Source organism: Chelonia mydas, chromosome 13 (assembly GCF_015237465.2).
Source record: "Chelonia mydas isolate rCheMyd1 chromosome 13, rCheMyd1.pri.v2, whole genome shotgun sequence".
In the NCBI taxonomy this organism is placed as follows: domain Eukaryota; kingdom Metazoa; phylum Chordata; order Testudines; family Cheloniidae; genus Chelonia; species Chelonia mydas.
This window is the reverse complement of record NC_051253.2, coordinates 35,685,315-35,692,752: the sequence shown is the minus strand read 5'-3', so window position 1 is coordinate 35,692,752 and position 7,438 is coordinate 35,685,315. Positions and strand designations below refer to the sequence as shown.

The following is a 7,438-nucleotide window of genomic DNA, read 5'->3' as shown; positions in this document are numbered from 1 at the left end:
AGAATTACTTCTCGTGTCTTGCTTACAACACTCATAGAATCATAGAATATCAGGGTTGGAAGGGACCTCAGGAGGTCATCTAGTCCAACCCCCTGCTCAAGGCAGGACCAATCCCCAATTTTTGCCCCAGATCCCAAATGGCCCCCTCCACGGTTGAACTCACAACCCTGGGTTTAGCAGGCCAATGCTCAAACCACTGAGCTATCCCTCCCCCCAAAAACGTCTTCTGGCAGCGGTGGGATTCGAACCCACGACCCCGGAGAGACTGGAGCCTAAATCCAGCGCCTTAGACCGCTCGGCCACACTACCACCGGCTACTCCTTCTAGTACATCCTAGAATGATGTTTGCCTTTTTAACAGTGTTACACTGTTGATTCATATTTAGCTTGTGGTCCACTATGATCCCCAGATCCCTTTCCGCAGTACTCCTTCCTCGGCAGTCCCCTCACCCTCCTTCCACCCCCACACCAACAAGGGTCTCTTGCTCCCAGAATCTCCCCACTCCATGACTGTCTCCCCGTTGACTCCCACCTTCCGCTCCCACTGGGGATCAGAGGGGCCTGCACCCAAGAGAGCACAAGACGACATATCTGCTGGGCTTGGGGTGGACGCCCATCTGGCATGCCTCCCCTCCCCGGCCAGCCTGCCACCAGGCCCTGCTTCTCCCAGGGTATAAACACACAGCTCCCTCTCTGGCCTGCCTTACAGGATGTCTTCCCTTGGCCACGTTAACCCTTCGAGGGGTCTCCTGGGTGAAGATTCCCTGTGTCTTTGGGTATGGCACCGCAGTAATTACATCTCAGGCCCCATGGAGGTGGTCTGCCTGCTCTGGCATTCATGGGCACCCCCTGCATGGGACTTGCTAGTCCCCCCTTGCAGAGATATTTCCCCCAGCCGGGTGGTGACCTCTTTGTACGTGATGCCTGGGGGCTTCTCGTAGACCCCGGGATCTTTTCCTATCTGCCTCAGGAGTCCATTCAAACTTAAGTGGAAAAGCTTGTTTGAACATTCATAGTCCCCAGCCTCTGCACCGCCCATTTGGCTGAACTCCCCTCCATCATAGAATATCAGGGGTGGAAGGGACCTCAGGAGGTCATCTAGTCCAACCCCCTGCTCAAAGCAGGACCAGTCCCCAACTAAATCATCCCAGACAGGGTTTTGTCAAGCCTGACCTTAAAAACCTCGAAGGAAGGAGATTCCACCACCTCCCTCCGTAACCCACTCCAGTGCTTCACCACCCTCCTAGTGAAAAAGTTTTTCCTAATATCCCACCTAGACCTCCCCCACTGCAACTTGAGACCATTACTCCTTGTTCTGTCATCAGCTACCACTGAGAACAGTCTAGATCCATCCTCTTTGGAGCCCTCTTTCAGATAGTTGAAAGCAGCTATCAAATCCCCCCACATTCTTCTCTTCCGCAGACTAAACAATCCCAGTTCCCTCAGCCTCTCCTCATAAGTCATGTGTTCCAGTCCCCTAATCATTTTTGTTGCCCTCCGCTGGGCTCTCTCCAATTTGTCCACATCCCTTCTGTAGTGGAGGGACCAAAACTGGACACAGTACTCCAGGTGTGGCCTCACCAGTGCTGAATAGAGGGGAATAATCACGTCCCTCGATTTGCTGGCAATGCCCCTACTAATGCAGCCCAATATGCCGTTGGCCTTCTTGGCATAAGGGCACGCTGCTGACTCATATCCAGCTTCTCGTCCACTGTAATCCCCAGGTCCTTTTCTGCAGAACTGCCGCTTAGCCATTCGGTCCCTAGTCTGTAGCGGTGCATGGGATTCTTCCGTCCTAAGTGCAGGACTCTGCACTTGTCCTTGTTGAACCTCAGATTTCTTTTGACCCAATCCTCCAATTTGCTAGGTCACTCTGGACCCTATCCCTACCCTCCAGCATATCTACCGCTCCCCCCAGCTTAGTGTCATCTGTGAATTTGCCGAGGGTGCAATCCACACCATCCTCCAGATCATTAATGAAGATGTTGAACAAAACCGGGCACAGGACCCAGCCCTGGGGCACCCTGCTTGATACCAGCTGCCAACTAAACATCGAACCATTGATCACTACCTGTTGAGCCTGACAATCTAGCCAGCTTTCTTGGTCCCTATGGCCTTGCGACCAAGCCGGGGTTTAGACAGCAGAGCCTGTCCGTGGGGTCAACCTGGTTCAGGTCACAGGTCTTCACGCAGGCAGTGAGGTCGGCATCGATATCTCTGCTGGGCACACTTTAGGATCTAGGTTCCCTGCAGAATTGGCATCTTGGGGTCCTTCCCCACTTACCGCATGGCAGGTCCTCTTGGCCCACCTCTCCTCCAACTCCAGTTCGTGTTATTGCTGCTCCAGGCGGTCTGCTAGCCTCCATTGCTCCAGCTCCATCACTCTTAGCTCCAGTTTCCATCTCTTCACCTCCACCGGGGGCAGGCAGAGGGGACTCAGCTTGGGAAGTCGCCCTCCTGGCTGGGGAACCGGGTCCCCCTACTACTCCCAGTCTGTCCAGGTGCCCTGCTGGAATCTGGATCTTGCTCCTCGGACTGGTCACTCTCCACCAGCCGGGTAATCAGCTGCCCCTGAGTGAGCCCCCCCATGCGGCTCAGCCTTCTCTCCCTGCACGGGGGTGCAAGGTGCCTGTTAGGGAACTGGTTATAGGCCATTTCCTTGCTGGTTCCTTTAATTCCCTTGTTTTATCGCTGGCAGCCACTCACTGCAAGCCCCTCCGCTCGCAGCCAACTGTCTACAAGGTGCATCCACCAACCATCTTCTGCTGCCAAGTTGTCCTAGACTCACAGGACTCATGCTTCCCAGCTCCGCACAGCTCCTGGGAGTAACCCTCCTTTGGCGTGACAGCCTTCCATGAAGGGTGCACTCTCTCTCGCTGGGGTTAGGCCCTTTGGCCCCACCGCCTCCTGGGGCCGGACCTCTGAGCCTTAGCACGCCTGTCTCTCGCCATGGGCCCCCTCAGAGAGTCCACACACCCTGGCCCCCGTGGGGCCTCCACGCCCAGAGGGAATAATGCCACCCTGATCTCGAGACTGGAGTGACTCTCAGCCAGCAGAAAACAGGAGGTTTAGTGAACGTCTGAACCCAGCACAGGAAACTCTCCGGGCCCTCGGGCCTAGCAACCCTCAGCCCAGTTCATCTAGCTCTCCCCCGCACCCAGATGGGCTCTGGCTGCTCTCTCTCTCCCCAGTCCAGCTGCCCCCTCCTTCCTGCCTATATCAGTGGTTCTCAACTAGGGGTTCACATGCCGTTGGGGGTACGCAGGGCTCTTCCGGGGGGGACATCAGCTCATCTAGATATTTGCCTCGTTTTACAACAGGCTGCATATGAGGCATTAGCAAAGTCACTGGCTGGAACCGGCTACTCTGGTCGCTGGGGTCCTCTCTCCTCCGCCCACTGTCCTCCCACTGGCCAGGACCGGCTGACTTCCAAGCTGGGCTGGGCCTCCTGGTCACCAGTTGCTGGGTTACCCCATCTCCTGGCCGTTGTCCGGGGTCGACTGCTAGGTGAGGTCACCCCGGTCCTCTGCAACAACAAACCCCCCTCTCCAACCCCCTCGTTACACACGCAGCACATGGGGAAACTGAGGCACATGCTGTGTTCCTGCAAAAGACTAAGAAAATCTCCCACTGCGTCACAGGTTGTTAAGCTCGCTAAAGTAGGTGGGTGTAGATGCTGCCTTGCACTCAGGCTCAGTACAGAAGCCAGCCCACCAGGGTCTTTCCCCTGCAGGGGGCGCCGGCCTTGGCCTGGCCCCAGGGTGGGGAACTGGCTGGCTCCGGGGCAGGGGCTCTTGCATTTCTTACTCCAGGTTGCAGTTACAATGAGCTGCTGTCACCAACACGTCCTCCCAGATCAGGAACCCAATTTCGCCTTACCTCTATGCTCACGATGGCCATGTAGGGTCTGGTGTGAGGCCGGGTTTCCTGTCCCCCGATGATCTCCCCTGGCAGATCCCCCAAGAGAAGGAGTTAGTTCGGGCCCTTGATCCAGCCAGCTGGTGAAACCCACCCCTGACCGAGATCAGGGCCCCTGGGGCTGGGCACATTTGGAGCACTGATGCCCCCCCTACTCACCAGCCTGAGCCCCCGGAGCAGGAGTAGGAGCAGCACTGTCAGGGCCCAGCTGGGAGGGAGGGGAGCATCTGCCTGGAAGGTGGGTTCCAAGCCTGGCTGTGCAGCGGGGATGCAAGGCAGGAAACCTCAGGGCCATGCGCTCTAGGGCATGAGTGGGGGACCTGCCGTCTTAGCACTTGGCCCGCTCACCACACCAGCTGGGTCCATCCTGGTGGAGCCATGGGCATCTCAGCGCTGCGCTCACCCTGGGCAGTGCCCTGCAGCCCTGCTGAGTGGGGAGAAGTGGCTCAGACGCTCAGAGGAGAGGCCCAGTTTGAGGCCCAGGCTGTGGTTAACTCGGTCTCAGTGTCTCTCTGCACCGGGAGGACTCCTGTGTCCTGCTGGGACCTTCACAAGCCGCAGGCTCACAGACTCACTGGCCTGCTGTCCGGCAAAGCAACGCCACCCCCGCCCCCTCCCGCTTCCCGGCCGGGTGAAAGAGCAGGAGGAAGGTTCCCCTGCAGCCAGGCACCCTCCACAGCTGGGGCTGGGGCACGTCTGGGCACTGGCCCAGTCTGGAGCCATGCACATCTGGGGTGGAGCTGAGCCCTGATGCACCTTGCACAGCCCCCCTCGCCCCCCTGCTCCATGCACTTGCCTGGTGGGGTGTGGGGCTAGGGCTGAATCAGTTGCCAGGATCGGAGCAGAGATGGGGGTGGAGGGATGTAATGTTTCCACCCGGCAGGTGAGATCTCGGCCGTCTCCGTTTCTACCGCACCACATGGGGGCGGGGGGGAAGATCAGGCCCAGCTGGGTCACGGCCCCCCCACGGCTCTGCCCAGATGGGGGCTGCCCGCTCCGAGGCCAGGCACAGCTGGGGACAGACCTATCTGGGACCCCTCCGTGCCCCCGCAGCCATGCACCACTGGGTATCGTGCACCCCTGAAGCAGAGCTGGGGGAGGGGGCTCAGCACCTCTGCAAATCCCCTCTTGCCCCACCAGACAGCATTACAGCCCGTCGATGGAGATGGGGGAGAACAGGAGCAAAGCCGAAGGAGGTTGGAGGGATTCTCCCCGGCCTGGGCCCGCCCTGCTCTGCGGGGCCCTGGGGTCAGGGAGCAGCTGGTGCAGGGCTCAGCAGCAGGAAGGAAATCTGGAGCCATGGGTCTGCACCAGCTCGGGGCGTGGGCGCTTATCGGCCAGCCAGGCCCTTCCTGTGACGTATGGGAAACTGGCAGGGGAATCAGGGACCGGGTGGGACCTTCACTCCCAACCTGCAGCCCCCTGCCAGCCCAGCCCTGCCGGTGCCCCTCACTCCCAACCCGCAGCCCCTGCCAGTGGGCACAGTGCCAGCCCCGGCGGCTTGGCAGACACTGGCTGCGATTCCCGGGGGGGCAGGGGTGGAAGCAGTGAGAGAGTGGGAGTGGCAGGCGAGGGCCAGGAGGGGCCACGGGGGAGGGAGGTTCTGGGGACGTGGCCTCCATGGGGGACCCCAATCCCGCTGTAAGAGGGGATGCAGGGAAGAGTTGGGAGGGGAGGAACGGGGGGGAGGTGGGGCCCATGGGGTGAGAAGGGAGGGGGTTTGCTCCGGGCTCTGAGCTAATGGGAACCAGACCAACCAGCTTTTCAGCTCTGGATCAGCTTCCTCTCAGTCCCACTCCCCCCCCCACCCGAGGCCTTCCTCCAACTGCCCCGCTCTGACCACTAGGCCCCACTCCCCGCCCAGAGCCAGGGAGAGAACCCCGGAGTCCTGGCGTCCAGCCCCCCCACTCTATCCACTAGACCCCCCTCCCCTCCCAGAGCCAGGGAGAGAACCCTGGAGTCCTGGCGCCCAGCCCCTCCGCTCTAACCACTAGGCCCCACTCCCCTCCCGGAGCCAGGGAGAGAACCCCGGAGTCCTGGTGCCCAGCCCCCCCCCCCGCTCTAACCACTAGGCCCCACTCCCTGCCCAGAGCCAGGGAGAGAACCCCGGAGTCCTGGCACCCAGCGCCCCTGCTCTGAGCACTAGGCCCCACTCCTGGCCAGGTTACCCAGCCAATTGGTCTACCCAGTACAATGGCCTTGTGGCCACGTAGGGGGCACGGCCTGGGTGAACAAAGATGCCCCCTGGGGGTTAAATGGGGAAGAAGCGCTTTGCCGAGTCTGTGTCAGGAATTGGACTCCATTAGAGGATTCCTGGTGGGGCGGTGAATTTCCAGGAAACCATTATAGCCCAGTGGCTGCCTCCCCTAAGTGGATCGCGCTGATGGGCTAATCTACTCCGAGCCACAGAGAGACAAATGAGTCTGCTGGGCCTTGGCCAACCTGCTGGAGGATGGGAGAATCTGGCTGCGGGTCGGGAGTGAGGAGTGTCGGCGGGGCTGGGCTTGGAGCAGGGGGGGCTGTGGGTCGAGAGTGAGGGGCATTGGCAGGGCTGGGCTAGCAGGGGGCTGATGTTTCCCCCCGGGGGTTCAGGCTGTGGGTCATTAGCCCACACGACCCATCCCAGCACCTTCTCTTCCTACAGTGACTCTTCCCCTTGGCCAATCTCCCAGCCCCATTTGGGCTAGAAGGGTTGTGGGGCCCAAGGGGGTTAGGCACCCGGTTCCCATTTATTTTAATGAGATTTTGGTTTCTGGTTCCCCTGAGGCCTTTTATCCCCATCATCCATAAAGGGAAACAGAGGCACTTAAAGCAGTAGGGTCTGGCCCAGTGTGACAGTGCCCCCCCGCACTAACCACTAAGACCCCACTCTCCTTCCAGGAGCTGGGGTAGAACCCAGGAGTCCTGGGTGCCAGCCCCCCTGCTCTAACCACGAGACCCCACTCTCCTTCCAGGAGCTGGGGCTAGAACCCAGGAGTCCTGGCTCCCAGCCCCCCCGCTCTAAGCACTAGACCCCCACTCTCCAGTTAGGAGACCAGCTGCCAGGTATCCCCGGCTCTGGGAAGGGAGTTTCGTTGGGTGAACACGAACCCAGCTTTGGTCTGTGAGTGTCGTGGGCTGTTGGGGGGGACGGGTGCGTCTCGGAGCTGTGTGGGGCAGGTGACCTGTGTGTGGGTCTAGCTGCGGGTGTGGGTGTTGTGTGTCCTTACCTGTGACTGGGGGGCGGGGGGCTCTCTCTCTGTGAGTGATTCTAGGCATATTCCCGGCAGGGCTGGGCTAGCAGAGGGCTGCAGGTCAGGAGTGAGGGGCACCCGCGAAGCTGGGGAGGTCGCTGGGACTAGCCCCCCCCCTTACCTGACTCTTGGTCCTGCAGGGAACAGCCGGTTGGGGGGAGGGGCAGATAATTTCCGCCCCTCCCCCAGTCAGTTAACCCCACGGAGCCTGGGTCACAGCTCGCCGTCCCAAGCGAAGGTGGGGTGAGCACTGCCACCCCGGACTCCTGGGTCCAATTCCCCATCTTC

General features: G+C 60.2%; 1 non-coding gene across 1 annotated transcript; it reads right to left on the bottom strand.

Annotated features, from left to right (window-relative positions):
- Positions 1-227: 227 nt before the first annotated feature.
- On the bottom strand, positions 228-309 carry TRNAL-UAG. Its single transcript has one exon. It is a non-coding gene; the product is annotated as a tRNA-Leu (tRNA).
- Positions 310-7,438: the final 7,129 nt, after the last annotated feature.